The sequence below is a fragment of the Cherax quadricarinatus genome, chromosome 57 (assembly GCF_038502225.1).
Source record: "Cherax quadricarinatus isolate ZL_2023a chromosome 57, ASM3850222v1, whole genome shotgun sequence".
Classification (NCBI taxonomy): domain Eukaryota; kingdom Metazoa; phylum Arthropoda; class Malacostraca; order Decapoda; family Parastacidae; genus Cherax; species Cherax quadricarinatus.
In genome coordinates, this window is record NC_091348.1 from 10615950 (window position 1) to 10639573 (window position 23624).

The 23624-nt window shown below is 42.7% G+C and overlaps 1 long non-coding RNA gene across 2 annotated transcripts in view; it reads left to right on the forward strand.

Moving 5' to 3' along the window:
- Positions 1-19365: 19365 nt before the first annotated feature.
- The window catches only part of LOC128693461 (uncharacterized), a 110151-nt gene continuing 105892 nt past the window's right edge, over positions 19366-23624 (forward strand). Inside the window, exon 1 of one of the 2 annotated variants that reach the window (XR_011393592.1) lies at positions 19366-19456. This is a non-coding gene — a long non-coding RNA (uncharacterized lncRNA). Of the gene's footprint in view, positions 19500-23624 lie in introns of both variants that reach the window. The other variant, XR_011393593.1, reaches the window with a different exon arrangement.

Genomic DNA, 23624 nt, shown 5'->3' on the forward strand with positions numbered 1-23624 from the left:
AAAAAACTTACTAAATAACAAACAGACATAATCAATATCAATATCATCAGTATTATCCTTATCCATGAGTCTCCTAAGTGCGCTTCCATTAGTGAGACCTCTTGGGAGATAAGATAAGATTTCGTTCGGATTTTTAACCCCGGAGGGTTAGCCACCCAGGATAACCCAAGAAAATCAGTGCGTCATCGAGGACTGTCTAACTTATTTCCATTGGGGTCATATAAGATACCAGATATACTAAGCAAATTTCCTAAATTTGCTTGTAACAGATAAGTGAACTATAGATATGTAGATATAAATCCATATGTATTCCTGTTAACCCTTTGGGGCCTAGTTCCTTGGCCTTTTGTGTATCCATATGCTCTCGCGCTACCGTCCACAGGATGGATATGGGGTGCACAATAAACTAGCCACTTCGGTGGCAAAATCTAGTCTAATCTAATCCCACACCAGTCGACTAACACCCAGGTACCTATTTGCTGCTAGGTGAACAGGACAACAGGTGTAAGGAAACGTGTCGAAATGTTTCCACCCGCCGGGAATCGAACCCGGGCCCTCCGTGTGTGAAGCGGGAGCTTTAGCCACCAGGCCACCGGGCCACCGGGAGTCTATTTACAGAGGTCACTGCGCTCTTTGTCTGTGAATGTATGGATCGTGACACTATCCCTCGCACTCACCTCTCCGCTTTTATTACACTCATCACTATCATCACATGTATCACAACTTTGGGGGCCCAGTCCCTGGACCCATTACGTTCCTCTGTAATCTGTAAATACCTTTGTAACTTGTCATGATTGTGACCAGACTTACCTGGAGTTCATTACCTTTGTAAATTGTGAGTTCATTACCTTTGTAAATTGTGAGTTCATTACCTTTGTAAATTGTGAGTTCATTACCTCTGTAACTTGTTCAGCTATCAAAACTTTGGAGTCCAGTCCCTGGACCAATTATGTACCTCTGTAATCTTTTGACTACCGCCCACAGGATGGGTATGGGGTGCATAATAAACATATTAAACTAAACTAACCTCATCATTATGACCAGTGACACACACCATTATCAACAACCGGGTCATCTCCACACTCAGTATCTACCAATACATTACACTCATCAGGTTGACTATCATGATGGTCTTCACTGCCCTTATCATCTTCACTGTGATTGTAAACACCACTATCGGATGTCACTACCGCCCGGCTCCGGCTGGGTTACAAGTATCTTTGGCAGGTTAAATCACCACCACCAGATGTAGACCAAACGAAATGTAAACTTTGCCAGATGGATTATTGTCACACCCTGCGTCATTATGTACTGGAGTGCGATAAAATTAATGAATTTAGAAACAACTCACTCAGAAGTGTTCAAGAAATGGCTAAGTATTTTATCCACAGTGGTATATTACAGACCATTCTGGAGAAATACCCTGACTTTGCTAGCTGTAAATAAAGCATTACCACATATGTGCATGTGTACTCACCTATTGTGTGTATGTGTGTGTGTGTGTGTGTGTGTGTGTGTGTGTTTGTGTGTATGTGTATGAGTGAGTGTGTGTGTGTGTGTGTGTGTGTTTGTGTGTATGTGTATGAGTGAGTGTGTGTGTGTGTGTGTGTGTGTGTGTGTGTGTGTGTGTGTGTGTGTGTGTGTGAGTATGAGTGTGTGTGTGTGTGTGCGTGTGTGTGTATGAGAGAGAGACTCAGCAATCAACATTTGCACCAATAACTCACTACAGTTGTGACCGGGTGTGGAAGTGTGAATTGCTCATTACTCTAAAATTTGTTCATGATTGCAGCCATGTATACACGTAAGTAGCCATTCTTACAGTATTCATTACCTTTGTAACTTGTGAGTTCATTACCTTTGTAACTTGTGAGTTCATTACCTTGTACCTAGTTCAGCCATCAAAACTTTGGAGCCCGGTCCCTGGGCCCATTGTGTACCTCTGTAATCTGTAAATACCTTTGTAACTTGTCATGATTGTGACTAGACCTACCTGGAGTTCATTACCTTTGTAAATTGTGAGTTCATTACCTTTGTAAATTGTGAATTCATTACCTCTGTAACTTGCTCAGCTATCAAAACTTTGAGGCCCAGTCCCTGGACCCATTATGTACCTCTGTAATCTTTTGACTACCGCCCACTGGATGGGTATGGGGTGCATAATAAACATATTAAACTAACTATCAGATTCATCGTTTTTGTAATTATTAACACCACTGCAATCATCAGTTTGTTCATCATCACCACACTCATTTTCATAATGGCTGACAATCTGTGGGTTGATGCACTCATTTGCAACCTCTGTAAGTTTTTCCTCGTGGTGCTCAAGTTGTTGTTTCAAACACCATTGTTGCTTCTCCAGTACTGTTATGCGCAGCTGCATGTTGTGTACCACCCCAGCAAGACTAGCGTCATCTGGAAGTATGAAGTCCCGATCAGCTGAGCCAGGTGGCTGACTGACAGCTGACTCAGCCAGACAGATGGTGTCAACACCAGCAGCATTACTAGTGTTGATAGCAGACGTGATCGTGCTCTGTTGATGTACTCCCAGAGTGACTCGCTCAACCATATTGTCTGAGTTCAGGCATGGGTCAGTATTCAGACATGAAGTATCTGGTAGGCCTATTGCCTCATCATGGGGGGGTGATGGGTGAGGCGGGAGCCCTGCGGCTGGCGATGTGGGCAGCTTTCGCTCTGCAGTCAGCATGAGCAGCTGTGACTCCTGGAGTCTTACAATTGATACATTCTAATGCAACGGTCTGGTGTTTCTTGATCATATCATAGCACTGGTGAGAAGGATGGGCCTTGGCACACACTGCACACCAGTGTGACTTACTAAAGCATTTAAAAGCAATGTGACCCCAGCGCTGACACATAGTGGCCATCTTTGTAATTTAAATCTTATAACATGTAAATCACACACTTTAAGCTTTACAAGGAAATAAATATTTGTATCTGTAAGCAATCTGCTTGACAATGTTGGTGCTCTCGCAAAAAAAAAAAAAAGGACTAATTCCACACGCATGGCAAAAACACGATTCAGCAACTTTTCCCGGGGTAACTGTGAAGAAGTGTCTTGTGTGTTCTCCGTGGACTTAACCAAGATGCCCTCCATCGAGCAACTTTACCAGCAGCTTAATTAAGGAAGAATTGAGGGTAGCGAAGATAGAGATACGGCGATTGACTGAGGAAAACAAGAGGATTCGTAGTAGTCCTCCTGTTGCGAGTGAGTCCTCAGGTCAAGAAGGGAACCTGGACAGTGGCTGGACAGCTTGGAACGAAGTTGGCGATCAAGAAGACGAGTGGAAAGGTAGAAACGATGAAGAAGAAAGAGACTGCTGTGGAAACGTCTAATGCATTCTCCGTGCTACCCGACGAATGTGAGTCGACTACTGGGAACGTCACGACAAACGACACCAAGGAAGGTAAGAATATTGTTGTTGTTGGGGACAGCCAGGTTAGGTACATGGATAGTGCGTTCTGCTTGAAGGACAGGAGTAGGAGACACAGGGTTTGCTTTCCTGGGGCTGGGATGGTAATGGGATCAATCCTATTATCTGCCTCAGTGCTGGAGGCAATGATGTAGGCAAGTGTAGAAGTGAGGATTAAGTTAGAAGGTTCAGAACAGCAATAGACATAATTAGGAAAAGGGGGGGTGCCCTGTTATATGTGGCATTTTGCTAAGAAGGGGTGTTGGAAATGAATGGTTGTCCAGAGCAATTGGTATTAATTGTTGGCTGGACAAACATTGTAAGGATAATGCAGTACCATTCATTGACAACTGGGACCACTTCTATGGCCGAAATGACATGTATGCCAGGGATGGGGTTCACTTATCCAGGGCAGGTGTGGGTTTTCTTGCTAGCTCAGTTGAGGGGGTTGTTAGAACCTTAAACTAGGATTAATTAGAGGTATGGGTTTAGAAATGAAAAATAATGAGTATGGTTATATTGATTTAGGCTTTGATATTATGAATCTTAATAATAACAGTGATGAAATAACGCTGGGTAATGATAATTTCAGTAATTGTGTAAAAGCAAAGGTGCACACGAAAATCACTCCCTATGAAAGCAATAGACTCGGCAGACGGTGCAACATCCCCCCAATAAAAAACGGGTGCCACTAGCACGATAAGAGACAACACAGTAAGTGTCAGGGGCCTAAAACTGTTCAACTGCCTCCTAGCATACCTAAGGGGGATTACCGATAGACCCTTGGCTGTCTTCAAGCAGGCACTGGACAGGCACCTAAAGTCGATACCTGACCAGCCGGGCTGTGGTTCGTACGTTGGATTGCGTGCGGCCAGCAGTAACAGCCTGGTTGATCAGGCCCTGATCCACCATAAGGCCTGGTTACAGACTAGGCCGCGGAGGCGTTGACCCCCGGAACTCTCTCCAAGTATACTCTAGGTATACTTAGGTACATAGAGTTCCTGCATGTCATATAGTTGTCTCTTCTTTAGAATGGTACAGATTATTATTATTATAATCAAAAAGAGAATGGTACAGAATTACCTCGAATTATTATAATCATGGGGGACCGCTAAACCCAGAGGCTTATACAGCGCATGTGGGGGGGATGATGGAAGGCGTTCAGGCTCAATTCAGGGAACTGGAGCACAGATCCAATTCCCTAGATCAAGAGCCCCTCACCAGCATCAAGGAACCTCCCTTTAGGGGACAACTCTCAAGATGCGTGGAGCCCCAGACCGACATAATGAGACTAGTCACGAGGGAGCATTCACCAAATTCAACTTCAATAACAAAAACATAAAGTGGGACCAAGTAAACCAAGTCCTAACCGATATAAGCTGGGAAGATATACTAAGCAACACAGACCCCAACTTATGCCTAGAACAGATTAACTTGGTGGCACTCGATGTATGCACAAGGCTTATTCCTCTAAGAAAAAGGAGGAGTAGATGTAAAATAGAGACAGGCGACGGAAAAGAATAACAGAGCGGCTAAAAGAGGTCAATATATCTGAAATGTGTAGGGAGACACTGGTCAGAGAAATAGCAAGCATCGAACTTAAGCTAAAGGAATCTTATAGGAGTCAGGAATCGCGGGAAGAACTAAAAGCCATAAATGAAATCGAAAGAAACCCAAAGTATTTCTTCTCCTATGCCAAATCAAAGTCGAGAACAACGTCCAGTATTGGGCCCCTACTTAAACAAAATGGGTCCTACACAGATGACAGCAAGGAAATGAGTGAGCTACTCAAGTCCCAATATGACTCAGTTTTTAGCAAGCCGCTAACCAGACTGAGAGTCGAAGATCAAAATGAATTTTTTATGAGAGAGCCACAAAATTTGGTTAACACAAGTCTATCCGATGTTATCCTGACGCCAAATGACTTCGAACAGGCGATAAATGACATGCCCATGCACTCTGCCCCAGGGCCAGACTCATGGAACTCTGTGTTCATCAAGAACTGCAAGAAGCCCCTATCACGAGCCTTTTCCATCCTATGGAGAGGGAGCATGGACACGGGGGTCGTCCCACAGTTACTAAAAACAACAGACATAGCCCCACTCCACAAAGGGGGCAGTAAAGTGACAGCAAAGAACTACAGGCCGATAGCACTAACATCCCATATCATAAAAATCTTTGAAAGGGTCCTAAGAAGCAAGATCACCACCCATCTAGAAACCCATCAGTTACACAACCCAGGGCAACATGGGTTTAGAACAGGTCGCTCCTGTCTGTCTCAACTATTGGATCACTACGACAAGGTCCTAAATGCACTAGAAGACAAAAAGAATGCAGATGTAATATATACAGACTTTGCAAAAGCTTTCGACAAGTGTGACCATGGCGTAATAGCGCACAAAATGCGTGCTAAAGGAATAACAGGAAAAGTCGGTCGATGGGTCTATAATTTCCTCACTAACAGAACACAGAGAGTAGTCGTCAACAGAGTAAAGTCCGAGGCAGCTACTGTGAAAAGCTCTGTTCCACAAGGCACAGTACTCGCTCCCATCTTGTTCCTCATCCTCATATCCGACATAGACAAGGATGTCAGCCACAGCACCGTGTCTTCCTTTGCAGATGACACCCGAATCTGCGTGACAGTGTCTTCCATTGCAGACACTGCAAAGCTCCAGGCGGACATCAACCAAATCTTTCAGTGGGCTGCAGAAAACAATATGAAGTTCAACGATGAGAAATTTCAATTACTCAGATATGGTAAACATGAGGAAATTAAATCTTCATCAGAGTACAAAACAAATTCTGGCCACAAAATAGAGCGAAACACCAACGTCAAAGACCTGGGAGTGATCATGTCGGAGGATCTCACCTTCAAGGACCATAACATTGTATCAATCGCATCTGCTAGAAAAATGACAGGATGGATAATAAGAACCTTCAAAACTAGGGATGCCAAGCCCATGATGACACTCTTCAGGTCACTTGTTCTATCTAAGCTGGAATATTGCTGCACACTAACAGCACCTTTCAAGGCAGGTGAAATGGCTGACCTAGAAAATGTACAGAGAACCTTCACGGCGCGCATAACGGAGATAAAACACCTCAATTACTGGGAGCGCTTGAGGTTCCTGAACCTCATCTGCATTCTTTTTGTCTTCTAGTGCATCTAGGACCTTGCCGTAATGATCCAGTAGTTCAAATTCAAATTCAAACTTTATTCTCCATAAGTATTACAATGCTGAGTTTACAGAATTTGGTTATTGTGTGGTTTACATGTAGTAAAATAATAATTACAGAGTGTACCACTAGAACGCCTAGCATGGCTAGGCATTTCGTGCAGACTTATATTAAATCTTAGGTTTAAAATGTTACAAAATTATGAGATAAGTTGGTATTATGGCTAAGTGACTAAATACTAGTTGTGAGTTTAGCAATGTGAATGCTTTTGTTTTGGCACTATACGTAGTTTCAGTATTGGAGTATCACAGGCCAACTTATGACTAGTTAAGATTTATTATTTTGAGATTGAGATTGATATTTCTGTTTATGGTCAAATGGGTGAGTGAGTGTAAGTGTGAACCACCAGGTGGTATTCGTATTATTAGTTGACAGGGTGTATCAGGGAGATAAGATGTTTTCTGATGGTAGTTTTGAAGGTGATGAATGTGTCTGCAGTTTTGGAATTTTCAGGTAGGGTGTTCCAGATTTTAGGGCCTTTGACATACATTGAATTTTTGTAAAGGTTTAGTCGGACACGGGGAATGTCATAGAGATGTTTGTGTCTGGTGTTGTGCCTGTGGGTTCTGTCACAACTATCAAGAAAGCGTTTTAGGTCAAGGTTAATATTGGAATTTAAGGTCCTGTAGATGTAGATTGCACAGTAGTAAGTGTGGATGTACTGAACAGGGAGTAAGTTTAGATCTATGAAGAGTGGTGGGGGGGGGGTGTTGCCAGGGATGGGATTTAATGATTATTCTTACTGTGGCTGTTTGTTGGGTTATTATTGGCTTTAGGTGTGTTGCTGCAGTTGAACCCCAAACACAGATAGCATAGGTGAGGTATGGATATATAAGTGAATGGTATAGTGTGAGAAGGGCAGTTTGCGGCACGTAGTATTGTATCTTGGAGCGACCTGCTCTAAACCCATGTTGCCCTGGAGTTTACCTGGAGAGAGTTTCGGGGGTCAACGCCCCCGCGGCCCGGTCTGTGACCAGGCCTCCTGGTGGATCAGCGCCTGATCAACCAGGCTGTTGCTGCTGGCTGCACGCAAACCAACGTACGAGCCACAGCCCGGCTGATCAGGAACTGACTTTAGGTGCTTGTCCAGTGCCAGCTTGAAGACTGCCAGGGGTCTGTTGGTAATCCCCCTTATGTGTGCTGGGAGGCAGTTGAACAGTCTCGGGCCCCTGACACTTATTGTATGGTCTCTTAACGTGCTAGTGACACCCCTGCTTTTCATTGGGGGGATGGTGCATCGTCTGCCAAGTCTTTTGCTTTCGTAGTGAGTGATTTTCGTGTGCAAGTTCGGTACTAGTCCCTCTAGGATTTTCCAGGTGTATATAATCATGTATCTCTCCCTCCTGCGTTCCAGGGAATACAGGTTTAGAAACCTCAAGCGCTCCCAGTAATTGAGGTGTTTTATCTCCGTTATGCGCGCCGTGAAAGTTCTCTGTACATTTTCTAGGTCGGCAATTTCACCTGCCTTGAAAGGTGCTGTTAGTGTGCAGCAATATTCCAGCCTAGATAGAACAAGTGACCTGAAGAGTGTCATCATGGGCTTGGCCTCCCTAGTTTTGAAGGTTCTCATTATCCATCCTGTCATTTTTCTAGCAGATGCGATTGATACAATGTTATGGTCCTTGAAGGTGAGATCCTCCGACATAATCACTCCCAGGTCTTTGACGTTGGTGTTTCGCTCTATTTTGTGGCCAGAATTTGTTTTTTACTCTGATGAAGATTTAATTTCCTCATGTTTACCATATCTGAGTTACCATATCTGGGTTGTGTAATTGATGGGTATCTAGATGGGTGGCGATCTTGCTTCTTAGGACCCTTTCAAAGATTTTTATGATATGGGATATTAGTGCTATCGGTCTGTAGTTCTTTGCTATTGCTTTACAGCCCCCTTTGTGGAGTGAGGCTGTCTGTTTTTTTAGTAACTGTGGGACGACCCCCGTGTTCATGCTCCCTCTCCATAGGATGTTAAGAGCACGTGATAGGGGCTTCTTGCAATTCTTGAAGAACACGGAGTTCCATGAGTCTAGTCCTGGGGCAGAGTGCATGGGCATGTCATTTACCGCCTGCTCAAAGTCATTTGGCGTCAGGATAACATCAGATTGGCTTGTGTTTACCAAATTCTGTGGCTCTCTTATAAAAAAATTCATTTTGATTTTCGACTCTCAGTCTGGTTAGCGGCTTGCTAAAAACTGAGTCATATTGGGACTTGAGTAGCTCACTCATTTCCTTGCTGTCATCTGTGTAGGACCCATCTTGTTTAAGTAGGGGCCCAATACTGGATGTTGTTCTCGACTTTGATTTGGCATAGGAAAAGAAATACTTTGGGTTTCTTTTGATTTCATTTATGGCTTTTAGTTCTTCCTGCGATTCCTGACTCCTATAAGATTCCTTTATCTTAAGTTCAATGTTTGTTATTTCTCTGACCAGTGTCTCCCTACGCATTTCAGATATATTGGCCTCTTTTAGCCGCTCTGTTATTCTTTTCCATCGCCTATAAAGGGAGCGCCTGCCTCTTTCTATTTTACATCTACTCCTCCTTTTTCTTAAAGAAATAAGTCTTGAGCATACATCGAGTGCCACCGAGTTAATTTGTTCTAGGCATAAGTTGGGGTCTATGTTGCTTAGTCTATCTTCCTAGCTTATATCGTTTAAGACTTGGTTTACTTGGTCTCACTTTATGTTCTTGTTACTGAAGTTGAATTTGGTGAAGGCTCCCTCGTGACTAATCTCATTTTGTCGGTCTGGGGCTCTGCGCATACATGTCTGAACCTAGATTATGTTGTGATCTGAGTATGTGGAAAATTGCATTTATCTGAATGTAACTAATTATGCACATAACAGATTTGTCAGTTAAAAATAGGAGAGGAGAGTTATTAAATGGAGAATTAGAGGTATTGGGAAGATGGAGGGAATATTTTGAGGAATTGTTAAATGTTGATGAAGATAGGGAAGCTGTGATTTCGTGTATAGGGCAAGGAGGAATAACATCTTGTAGGAGTGAGGAAGAGCCAGTTGTGAGTGTGGGGGAAGTTCGTGAGGCAGTAGGTAAAATGAAAGGGGGTAAGGCAGCCGGGATTGATGGGATAAAGATAGAAATGTTAAAAGCAGGTGGGGATATAGTTTTGGAGTGGTTGGTGCAATTATTTAATAAATGTATGGAAGAGGGTAAGGTACCTAGGGATTGGCAGAGAGCATGCATAGTTCCTTTGTATAAAGGCAAAGGGGATAAAAGAGAGTGCAAAAATTATAGGGGGATAAGTCTGCTGAGTATACCTGGTAAAGTGTATGGTGGAGTTATTATTGAAAGAATTAAGAGTAAGACGGAGAATAGGATAGCAGATGAACAAGGAGGCTTTAGGAAAGGTAGGGGGTGTGTGGACCAGGTGTTTACAGTGAAACATATAAGTGAACAGTATTTAGATAAGGCTAAAGAGGTCTTTGTGGCATTTATGGATTTGGAAAAGGCGTATGACAGGGTGGATAGGGGGGCAATGTGGCAGATGTTGCAAGTGTATGGTGTAGGAGGTAGGTTACTGAAAGCAGTGAAGAGTTTTTACGAGGATAGTGAGGCTCAAGTTAGAGTGTGTAGGAAAGAGGGAGATTATTTCCCGGTAAAAGTAGGCCTTAGACAGGGATGTGTGATGTCACCGTGGTTGTTTAATATATTTATAGATGGGGTTGTAAAAGAAGTAAATGCGAGGGTCTTGACAAGAGGCGTGGAGTTAAAAGATAAAGAATCACACACAAAGTGGGAGTTGTCACAGCTGCTCTTTGCTGATGACACTGTGCTCTTGGGAGATTCTGAAGAGAAGTTGCAGAGATTGGTGGATGAATTTGGTAGGGTGTGCAAAAGAAGAATATTAAAGGTGAATACAGGAAAGAGTAAGGTTATGAGGATAACAAAAAGATTAGGTGATGAAAGATTGAATATCAGATTGGAGGGAGAAAGTATGGAGGAGGTGAATGTATTCAGATATTCGGGAGTGGACGTGTCAGCGGATGGGTCTATGAAAGATGAGGTGAATCATAGAATTGATGAGGGAAAAAGAGTGAGTGGTGCACTTAGGAGTCTGTGGAGACAAAGAACTTTGTCCTTGGAGGCAAAGAGGGGAATGTATGAGAGTATAGTTTTACCAACGCTTTTATATGGGTGTGAAGCATGGGTGATGAATGTTGCAGCGAGAAGGCTGGAGGCAGTGGAGATGTCATGTCTGAGGGCAATGTGTGGTGTGAATATAATGCAGAGAATTCGTAGTTTGGAAGTTAGGAGGAGGTGCGGGATTACCAAAACTGTTGTCCAGAGGGCTGAGGAAGGGTTGTTGAGGTGGTTCGGACGTGTAGAGAGAATGGAGCGAAACAGAATGACTTCAAGAGTGTATCAGTCTGTAGTGGAAGGAAGGCGGGGTAGGGGTCGGCCTAGGAAAGGTTGGAGAGAGGGGGTAAAGGAGGTTTTGTGTGCGAGGGGCTTGGACTTCCAGCAGGTATGCTGGATAGGATAGTTTGATAGGAGTGAATGGAGACAAATGGTTTTTAATACTTGACGTGCTGTTGGAGTGTGAGCAAAGTAACATTTATGAAGGGGTTCAGGGAAACCGGCAGGCCGGACTTGAGTCCTGGAGATGGGAAGTACAGTGCCTGCACTCTGAAGGAGGGGTGTTAATGTTGCAGTTTAAAAACTGTAGTGTAAAGCACCCTTCTGGCAAGACAGTGATGGAGTGAATGATGGTGAAAGTTTTTCTTTTTCGGGCCACCCTGCCTTGGTGGGAATCGGCCAGTGTGATAATAATAATAATAATAACAGTAAATGATAACAAAGATAATTATTATTTATCAATGTTACATAGACAAGTAGGAATCTGGGACACCTAGGTCGCAAAAAATGTCCCCCTTCGATACCTACCACTGTCATAACCACAAGTTGCTCTGGACCTATTAATTAAATGAAATATACATACACCAGGAATGCTGGTAAATATATAAATTTGTGGACTGTATATTAAAAATAATAAATGGTTATATATATATACACAATTACATAACAGAAGGAAAATATATCTTAATATCACTCACCAATTTGACTGGAGATTAATGTGTATCATACTCAGAAAAACCTCACTAACTAAATTTATGAAAACACTGGCCAGAATTATATACAAACCTAGAGAGCTTATCTGAGGTTCCTGGAGCTGTCTTGTCCAGTCGTCTGATATCTCAAGTTATGCAGGAATGCATATCCAACAATTTCGCCTACTATTTGAGAGGTGTCAACACAATTTTAACCTCTAGAGCACGAAAAATTCTTCCCATTACAACGTTTCTAATACAAATTCAAAACCCAAGATGGCGAGTCTCGTCTGCGCAGACGCAGGCTTTCCGTTTTCTATGACATAAATATTATTAAATACAGTATGGCCATCTATTTACATATAAATACTGAATTTCTGGAAAATATGTACAGTATTTTCCACAGAGTATATTGTTTTTGATATGGTGACATTTCGTTTCAGATTATCATTGTTAGTGAAGATGAGGTCTAGTGTATTCTCCAGTCTAGTAGGCTCTATTATTTGCTGGTTTAAGTTAAATTTTGTGCAGAGATTTAAAAGCTCGTGTGTGTGTGAGTTCTCGTCAGAGCTGCCTCCTGGTGTTATCACTGAAACAACATTATTTGCTATATTCCTCCATTTTAGGTGCCTTAAGTTGAAATCCCCAAGGAGCAAGATGTTGCGGACAGGAGCTGGAAGATTTCTCAGACAATGGTCAATTTTTAACAGCAGTTCCTGGAACTGCTGGGACGTTGCATCCGGAGGCTTGTAGACTACCACAATGACTAGGTTTTGGTTCTCGATCTTTACTGCTAAAACATCCACGAGAAATTTCAATTACTCAGATATGGTAAACACGAGGAAATTAAATCTTCATCAGAGTACAAAACAAATTCTGGCCACAAAATAGAGCGAAACACCAACGTCAAAGACCTGGGAGTGATCATGTTGGAGGATCTCACCTTCAAGGACCATAACATTGTATCAATCGCATCTGCTAGAAAAATGACAGGATGGATAATGAGAACCTTCAAAACTAGGGATGCCAAGCCCATGATGACACTCTTCAGGTCACTTGTTCTATCTAGGCTGGAATATTGCTGCACACTAACAGCACCTTTCAAGGCAGGTGAAATGGCTGACCTAGAAAATGAACAGAGAACCTTCACGGCGCGCATAACGGAGATAAAACACCTCAATTACTGGGAGCGCTTGAGGTTCCTAAACCTGTATTCCCTGGAATGCAGGCGGAAGAGATACATGATTATTTACATCTGGAAAATCCTAGAGGGACTAGTACCGAACTTGCACACGAAAATCACTCACTACGAAAGCAAAAGACTTGGCAGACGATGCAACATCCCCCCAATGAAAAGGAGGGGTGTCACTAGCATGTTAAGAGACCATACAATAAGTGTCAGGGGCCCGAGACTGTTCAACTGCCTCCCAGCATACATAAGGGGGACCTCTGGCAGTCTTCAAGCTGGCACTGGACAAGCACCTAAAGTCGGTTCCTGACCAGCCGGGCTGTGGCTCGTACGTTGGTTTGCATGCAGCCAGCAGTAACAGCCTGGTTGATCAGGCTCTGATCCACCAGGAGGCCTGGTCACAGACCGGGCCGCGGGGGCGTTGACCCCCGGAACTCTCTCCAGGTAAACATCATTTGAGGCATTCAGCAGTTCTGTGCAAATAAGTGACTCTGCGATATACTGGCCAAACCCCCCCTTCCCCTTTTGCCTGTTCACTCTGTCCCGTCTGTATAGGCTGTAACCTGGGATCCATATTTCATTGTCCAAGTGATCCTTTATGTGGGTCTCTGTGAAAGCCGCGAACATTTCATTTGCCTCTGCAAGCAGTCCTCGGATGAAAGGTATTTTGTTGTTCTTTGCTGGCTTTAGACCCTGTATATTTGCAAAGAAGAATGTCATCGGACTGATGGTATTGGTGGTACTGGGAAGGGACTTTTTTTTTTCGGCAATAATATCTGTATCTGTTGGTTTGGAGTGGAGGCCATCGACTGTGGTTCCACTCCAGAAATGACTAGATTTGGCGAACGATTTCTGCCATTTCTTGCCAGTTTTTTTCCTTCCTGGCGCTAAAAAACCTCTCCCTCTTGAGTGGCTGTGGCTACCCAGGTTTTTCCATGGCCTGGATGTTTTGTATCTTTTTGTCCCCTTTAGATGGTGTGCCTGGTAATTTAAGTTATAGCACTGTCTTTCCTGTACTGAAGAGGGACACATTTCAGGGTAAAAAAGCTTGCAGGAAGGGAGTTTGCATTTTCCTGTTGTCATATGGGCACAGCATTTTCTAGGTCAAAGTTGCACGTCCCATCTGTTATTCCAGAAACACGTTCGATGTTTCCACCCCTTCACCAGGAATCGAACCCGGACCTCACCGTGTGAAGCGAGAGCTTTCGTCGGTTCTTCTTGAATTTATTCCGAGACACACATCTCGGCAGACATACTTTATAAAATTGGATTTGTCCTGCCTGCTTCTCATTCCCCAGCGCTGTATGACTCCCACAGGTTTAGTGCTTCCCTCTAAATATAATAATAATAATAATAACGTCAGTCACAAGCTGTGACTTGATCGTCCAGCCACGGTGTTGTGACTTGTTCCAGCCACGGTGTTGTGACTTGTTGTTCCATCCACGGTGTTGTGATTTATTGTTCCAGCCACGGTGTTGTGACTTATTCTTCCATCCACGGTGTTGTGACTTATTGTTCCAGCCACGGTGTTGTGACTTGTTGTTCCAGCCACGGTGTTGTGACTTGTTCCATCCACGGTGTTGTGACTTGTTGTTCCAGCCACGGTGTTGTGACTTGTTGTTCAATCCACGGTGTTGTGAGTTATTGTTCCATCCACGGTGTTGTGACTTGTTGTTCCAGCCATGGTGTTGTGACTTGTTGTTCCAGCCACGGTGTTGTGACTTGTTGTTCCAGCCACGGTGTTGTGACTTATTGTTCCATCCACGGTGTTGTGACTTATTGTTCCATCCACGGTGTTGTGACTTGTTCCATCCACGGTGTTGTGACTTATTGTTCCATCCACGGTGTTGTGACTTGTTGTTCCATACACGGTGTTGTGAGTTGTTCCATCCACGGTGTAGAGACTTATTGTTCCATCCACGGTGTTGTGACTTGTTCCATCCACGGTGTTGTGAGTTATTGTTCCATCCACGGTGTTGGGACTTATTGTTCCATCCACGGTGTTGTGACTTATTGTTCCATCCACGGTGTTGTGACTTGTTGTTCCATCCACGGTGTTGTGAGTTATTGTTCCATCCACGGTGTCGTGACTTACTGTTCCATCCACGGTGTCGTGACTTATTGTTCCATCCACGGTGTTGTGACTTGTTGTTCCATCCACGGTGTTGTGAGTTATTGTTCCATCCACGGTGTTGGGACTTATTGTTCCATCCACGGTGTTGTGACTTGTATTATTGCAATTATGGTATTGAGTTTTATTGTTCCAGTTATGGTACTGTGACTCATTTTTCCAGCTATAGTATTTTGACCTTGATTGTTCCAGCCATGGTACCGTGACTTATTGTTTTAGCTATGGTATTATGACTTGTATTATTCCAGCCACAGTATTGTGACTTACTGATCTAGTCATTGTATTGTGACCTATTTTACTCCAGCCATGGTATTGTGACTTATTGTTCCAGTCATGGCATTGTGACCTTTATTGTTCCAGTTTACCTGGAGTTTACCTGGAGAGAGTTCCGGGGGTCAACGCCCCCGCGGCCCGGTCTGTGACCAGGCCTCCTGGTGGATCAGAGCCTGATCAACCAGGCTGTTGCTGCTGGCTGCACGCAAACCAACGTACGAGCCACAGCCCGGCTGATCAGGAACTGACTTTAGGTGCTTGTCCAGTGCCAGCTTGAAGACTGTCAGGGGTCTGTTGGTAATCCCCCTTATGTGTGCTGGGAGGCAGTTGAACAGTCTCGGGCCCCTGACACTTATTGTATGGTCTCTTAACGTGCTAGTGACACCCCTGCTTTTCATTGGGGGGATGGTGCATCGTCTGCCAAGTCTTTTGCTTTCGTAGTGAGTGATTTTCGTGTGCAAGTTCGGTACTAGTCCCTCTAGGATTTTCCAGGTGTATATAATCATGTATCTCTCCCTCCTGCGTTCCAGGGAATACAGGTTTAGGAACCTCAAGCGCTCCCAGTAATTGAGGTGTTTTATCTCCGTTATGCGCGCCGTGAAAGTTCTCTGTACATTTTCTAGGTCGGCAATTTCACCTGCCTTGAAAGGTGCTGTTAGTGTGCAGCAATATTCCAGCCTAGATAGAACAAGTGACCTGAAGAGTGTCATCATGGGCTTGGCCTCCCTAGTTTTGAAGGTTCCCATTATCCATCCTGTCATTTTTCTAGCAGATGCGATTGATACAATGTTATGGTCCTTGAAGGTGAGATCCTCCGACATGATCACTCCCAGGTCTTTGACGTTGGTGTTTCGCTCTATTTTGTGGCCAGAATTTGTTTTGTACTCTGATGAAGATTTAATTTCCTCATGTTTACCATATCTGAGTAATTGAAATTTCTCATCGTTGAACTTCATGTTGTTTTCTGCAGCCCACTGAAAGATTTGGTTGATGTCCGCCTGGAGCCTTGCAGTGTCTGCAATGGAAGACACTGTCATGCAGATTCGGGTGTCATCTGCAAAGGAAGACACGGTGCTGTGGCTGACATCCTTGTCTATGTCGGATATGAGGATGAGGAACAAGATGGGAGCGAGTACTGTGCCTTGTAGCTGCCTCGGACTTTACTCTGTTGACGACTACTCTCTGTGTTCTGTTGGTGAGGAAATTATAGATCCATCGACCGACTTTTCCTGTTATTCCTTTAGCACGCATTTTGTGCGCTATTACGCCATGGTCACACTTATCGAAGGCTTTTGCAAAGTCTGTATATATTACATCTGCATTCTTTTTGTCTTCTAGTGCATTTAGGACCTTGTCGTAGTGATCCAATAGTTGAGACAGACAGGAACGACCTGTTCTAAACCCATGTTGCCCTGGGTTGTCTAACTGATGGGTTTCTAGATGGGTGGTGATCTTGCTTCTTAGGACCCTTTCAAAGATTTTTATGATATGGGATGTTAGTGCTATTGGTCTGTAGTTCTTTGCTGTTGCTTTACTGCCCCCTTTGTGGAGTGGGGCTATGTCTGTTGTTTTTAGTAACTGTGGGACGACCCCCGTGTCCATGCTCCCTCTCCATAGGATGGAAAAGGCTCGTGATAGGGGCTTCTTGCAGTTCTTGATGAACACAGAGTTCCATGAGTCTGGCCCTGGGGCAGAGTGCATGGGCATGTCATTTATCGCCTGTTCGAAGTCATTTGGCGTCAGGATAACATCGGATAGGCTTGTGTTAATCAAATTTTGTGGCTCTCTCATAAAAAATTCATTTTGATCTTTGACTCTCAGTCTGGTTAGCGGCTTGCTAAAAACTGAGTCATATTGGGACTTGAGTAGCTCACTCATTTCCTTGCTGTCATCTGTGTAGGACCCATCTTGTTTAAGTAGGGGCCCAATACTGGACGTTGTTCTCGATTTTGATTTGGCATAGGAGAAGAAATACTTTGGGTTTCTTTCGATTTCATTTATGGCTTTTAGTTCTTCCCGCGATTCCTGACTCCTAAAGGATTCTTTTAGCTTAAGTTCGATGCTTGCTATTTCTCTGACCAGTGTCTCCCTACGCATTTCAGATATATTGACCTCTTTTAGCCGCTCTGTTATTCTTTTCCGTCGCCTGTAAAGGGAACGCCTGTCTCTTTCTATTTTACATCTACTCCTCCTTTTTCTTAGAGGAATAAGCCTTGTGCATACATCGAGTGCCACCAAGTTAATCTGTTCTAGGCATAAGTTGGGGTCTGTGTTGCTTAGTATATCTTCCCAGCTTATATCGGTTAGGACTTGGTTTACTTGGTCCCACTTTATGTTTTTGTTATTGAAGTTGAATTTGGTGAATGCTCCCTCGTGACTAGTCTCATTATGTTGGTCTGGGGCTCCACGCATACATGTCTGAACCTCAATTATGTTGTGATCTGAGTATATTGTTTTTGATATGGTGACATTTCTTATCAGATTATCATTGTTAGTGAAGATGAGGTCTAGTGTATTCTCCAGTCTAGTAGGCTCTATTATTTGCTGGTTTAAATTGAATTTTGTGCAGAGATTTAAAAGCTCGTGTGAGTGTGAGTTTTCATCAGAGCTGCCTCCTGGTGTTATTACTGCAACAATATTATTTGCTATATTCCTCCATTTTAGGTGCCTTAAGTTGAAATCCCCCAGGAGCAAGATGTTGGGTGCAGGAGCTGGAAGATTTTCCAGACAGTGGTCAATTTTTAACAGCTGTTCCTGGAATTGCTGGGATGTTGCATCCGGAGGCTTGTAGACTACCACAATGACTAGGTTTTGGTTCTCGACCTTTACTGCTAAAACTTCCACTACATCATTTGAGGCATTAAGCAGTTCTGTGCAAACAAGTGATGACATTGTGACCTTTATTGTTTCAGTCATAGCACTGCAGCCTTTATTGTTCCAGCTGTGGTATTATTACTTATTGTTCCAGTCATGGAAATGTGACCTTTATTGTTCCAGTCATGGAAATGTGACCTTTATTGTTCCAGTCATGGCATTGTGACCGTTATTGTTCCAGCTATGGTATTGTGACTTATTGTTCCAGTCATGGCATTATATATCTTTATATTATACAAATTTTGATTCATTTATAGTTAATATTCTACTGTACAACTATGAAATAATTACTTTCCTACTGTACAACTATGATATACTATTTCTTAGTATTAGTATTAGTATTAGTATTAAGTAGAATGTAAGCCAATAATGTTAAGTTGGCCCATAATGCCAAGGCATAATAGAGGCTCTCTTTGTATTGCAACCCACTATTGTATATACACAATCTCAATGTACTGTTTGCAAAGACATTAAATAAATAAATAAATAAATATTGTTCCAGTCATGGCATTGTGACCGTTATTGTTCCAGCTATGGTATTGTGACTTATTGTTCCAGTATGGAATTATGACCTTTATTGTTCCAGTATGGCATTATGACCTTTATTGTTCCAGTCATGGCATTATGACCTTTATTGTTCCAGTCATGGCATTATGACCTTTATTTTTCCAGTCATGGCATTATGACCTCTATTGTTCCAGTCATGGCATTATGACCTTTATTGTTCCAGTCATGGCATTATGACCTTTATTGTTCCAGTCATGGCATTATGACCTTTATTGTTCCAGTCATGGCATTATGACCTTTATTGTTCCAGTCATGGCATTATGACCTTTATTGTTCCAGTCATGGCATTATGACCTTTATTGTTCCAGTCATGGCATTATGACCTTTATTGTTCCAGTCATGGCATTATGACCTTTATTGTTCCAGTCATGGCATTATGACCTTTATTGTTCTTGCCGCGGTATTGTGACTTTCCATGTGATTTTTTTTCTAGTATAGACACGTAAAAAAAATCCTTTAGGCTGCAGTATAATTATGTTGTTCTAAAACTTTCATTCGAGCAACGTTTTGCACTATTTCATCAGTTTTTCTAATTTATTAAATAAAATAAGTTATTCGACTTTTTACTGAAGAGCTAAAATGTTAAAAAGTAATTTATGTAAGAAGAATTACTATGAGAAATGTTGTATTATTGGAATGTGTTTACATTTGACCACCTTGAAGTTCACTCAGGAAGCTCAGCGTCTACACCAGGTGCTGTGCTAATTAAGTTTTTGATCTCGCCATAACTACAGCTGTAATAATCCCTTTCTGTCTTCCGTATTATTAAGTTTAATGTCTTAACCATGTGCTTTGATTATATTATAAGCTTAAGTGTAAGAGGGCTATATAAACAATTGTAGCTTCTGCATTTACATTCTCCAATAGCCATTTTTTTTTATGATATTTGCCAGAAAAAGTATTTTTAAGTTTATTTATCTTATTCTAAACATTTATAATTTGAAATTTTGCTGGTTATTTTTGTAAATTCGTTTTAAATACATGAAATCAAATTTATTAACGAAAGTTTAATAATTCCCAAAACCGCATATTAACGTATTACTCACAACAATATAGAACAATAGTTAAGTTTTAATCAGTTTGATGCAGTTAGACTGGCCCTCATGTTGATAGTGTAACTGGTACATGTTCTGCATCTTAAAACTAGGATTTAATATATCAGCCTGGTTGATCAGGCTCTGATCCACCAGGAGGCCTGGTCACAGACCGGGCCGCGGGGGCGTTGACCCCCGAAACTCTCTCCAGGTAAACTCCAGGTAATCACAAAGATCCCCAATGGATATGTCACTCGAATTTTTTTTTTTGTTTTATCCTATGTAATTCACACATATTCCTGTGTATGATAATTGTACTTAATGTGCACATCTACCTAAATAAACTTACTTATTGAAGGGCTAAGTGTTATAAATTTTTATTTGGACCCCAGTGGAAATGAGTCGCTGACTTTTTTGGGTTATTCTAGGTAATCTATGCATATTCTGCTATGCACGTTAATTTATGTAACTATTTATATGTACCTATACCTGAATAAACTTACTTAATACGAAAAATGTCAGAATGATTTTTATGTAGTAAATTGTGGAACTAATTCTAAGATTACCAAATAAAATTAAGCAGTGAGATTTATTTTCACTGGGGTAATTATATTTCCATTGGCATGTTTCCATATCACAATCCTCTGCAGTAGTCTACTTGTAAATTAGTCCTTGTTGATGCCAGGCCATTTATCCAATGATAGTTTTTTTTTATCAACCTTGCATATTAACCCGATAATGCTCTGCAGTTCAGTCTCACTAGGTGACTGTAAATAAAGTGGGACCAAGTAAACCAAGTCCTAACCGATATAAGCTGGGAAGATATACTAAGCAACACAGACCCCAACTTATGCCTAGAACAGATTAACTCGGTGGCACTCGATGTATGCACAAGGCTTATTCCTCTAAGAAAAAGGAGGAGTAGATGTAAAACAGAAAGAGACAGGCGCTCCCTTTACAGGCGACGGAAAAGAATAACAGAGCGGCTAAAAGAGGTCAATATATCTGAAATGCGTAGGGAGACACTGGTCAGAGAAATAGCAAGCATCGAACTTAAGCTAAAAGAATCCTTTAGGAGTCAGGAATCGCGGGAAGAACTAAAAGCCATAAATGAAATCGAAAGAAACCCAAAGTATTTCTTCTCCTATGCCAAATCAAAATCGAGAACAACGTCCAGTATTGGGCCCCTACTTAAACAAGATGGGTCCTACACAGATGACAGCAAGGAAATGAGTGAGCTACTCAAGTCCCAATATGACTCAGTTTTTAGCAAGCCGCTAACCAGACTGAGAGTCGAAGATCAAAATGAATTTTTTATGAGAGAGCCACAAAATTTGATTAACACAAGCCTATCCGATGTTATCTTGACGCCAAATGACTTCGAACAGGCGATAAATGACATGCCCATGCACTCTGCCCCAGGGCCAGACTCATGGAACTCTGTGTTCATCAAGAACTGCAAGAAGCCCCTATCACGAGCCTTTTCCATCCTATGGAGAGGGAGCATGGACACGGGGGTCGTCCCACAGTTACTAAAAACAACAGACATAGCCCCACTCCACAAAGGGGGCAGTAAAGCAACAGCAAAGAACTACAGACCAATAGCACTAACATCCCATATCATAAAAATCTTTGAAAGGGTCCTAAGAAGCAAGATCACCACACATATAGAAACCCATCAGTTACACAACCCAGGGCAACATGGGTTTAGAACAGGTCGCTCCTGTCTGTCTCAACTATTGGACCACTACGACAAGGTCCTAAATGCACTAGAAGACAAAAAGAATGCAGATGTAATATATACAGACTTTGCAAAAGCCTTCGACAAGTGTGACCATGGCGTAATAGCGCACAAAATGCGTGCTAAAGGAATAACAGGAAAAGTCGGTTGATGGATCTATAATTTCCTCACTAACAGAACACAGAGAGTAGTCGTCAACAGAGTAAAGTCCGAGGCAGCTACGGTGAAAAGCTCTGTTCCACAAGGCACAGTACTCGCTCCCATCTTGTTCCTCATCCTTATATCCGACATAGACAAGGATGTCAGCCACAGCACCGTGTCTTCCTTTGCAGATGACACCCGAATCTGCATGACAGTGTCTTCCATTGCAGACACTGCAAAGCTCCAGGCAGACATCAACCAAATCTTTCAGTGGGCTGCAGAAAACAATATGAAGTTCAACGATGAGAAATTTCAATTACTCAGATATGGTAAACATGAGGAAATTAAATCTTCATCAGAGTACAAAACAAATTCTGGCCACAAAATAGAGCGAAACACCAACGTCAAAGACCTGGGAGTGATCATGTCGGAGGATCTCACCTTCAAGGACCATAACATTGTATCAATCGCATCTGCTAGAAAAATGACAGGATGGATAATGAGAACCTTCAAAACTAGGGAGGCCAAGCCCATGATGACACTCTTCAGGTCACTTGTTCTATCTAGGCTGGAATATTGCTGCACACTAACAGCACCTTTCAAGGCAGGTGAAATTGCCGACCTAGAAAATGTACAGAGAACTTTCACGGCGCGCATAACGGAGATAAAACACCTCAATTATTGGGAGCGCTTGAGGTTCCTAAACCTGTATTCCCTGGAACGCAGGAGGGAGAGATACATGATTATATACACCTGGAAAATCCTAGAGGGACTAGTACCGAACTTGCACACGAAAATCACTCATTACGAAAGCAAAAGACTTGGCAGACGATGCACCATCCCCCCAATGAAAAGCAGGGGTGTCACTAGCACGTTAAGAGACCATACAATAAGTGTCAGGGGCCCGAGACTGTTCAACTGCCTCCCAGCACACATAAGGGGGATTACCAACAGACCCCTGGCAGTCTTCAAGCTGGCACTGGACAAGCACCTAAAGTCAGTTCCGGATCAGCCGGGCTGTGGCTCGTATGTTGGTTTGCGTGCAGCCAGCAGCAACAGCCTGGTTGATCAGGCTCTGATCCACCAGGAGGCCTGGTCTCAGACCGGGCCGCGGGGGCGTTGACCCCCGGAACTCTCTCCAGGTCTCCAGGTAATATAGAGAAGAATTTGTTTTGCCCGGCAGTAGAGCTTAAGACGACAAACAACAAGCAAACTTTTATTTCCACAAGATAAAAGGAAGAACTAAAAGAACTGAAAACCATAAAGGAAATTGAAAAAACAAAACAAAATACTTCTTTTATGCCAAATCTAAAGGAAAATTAACATCCAATGTTTGGCCCCTGCTAAGACAAGATGGGACATACACAGATGACAGCCACTATGACAAGATCCTGGATGCTGTAGAGGATAAACTAGATACAGATGTAGTATATACAGATTTTGCGAAAGCCTTTGACATTCGTGACCATGGTGAAATAGCGTACAAAATGCATGATAAAGGAATAACAGGAAAAGTTGGTAGATGGATCTATAACTTCCTGACAAATAGAACACAAAGAGTACCTTTACCTTTGATATGCTTTGAAGAGTTTTGAGAGTTTAACTACTCTTGGAGCCTGGCCATGGGCAGGCTCGAGTAATAGTAAACAGAGTAAAGTCCGAGGCAGCTACAGTGAAAAGCTCTGTTCCACAACCTTTAATATATCTTTGAAGAGTTTTGAGAGAGTCTCTACTTTCTGAGCCCCGCCATGGGCCAGGCTCGTCTGGTGCTTGCCTGGTCAACCAGGCTGTTGCTGAGGCACAATACTCGCTCCCATCCTTTTCCTCATCCTCATATCTGACATACACAGAGATATAAGCCATAGCTCTATGTCTTCCTTTGCGTATGACACCCGAATTGCCATGACAGTGACCTCCATCGCAAGACTCTAAGCGGACATCAACC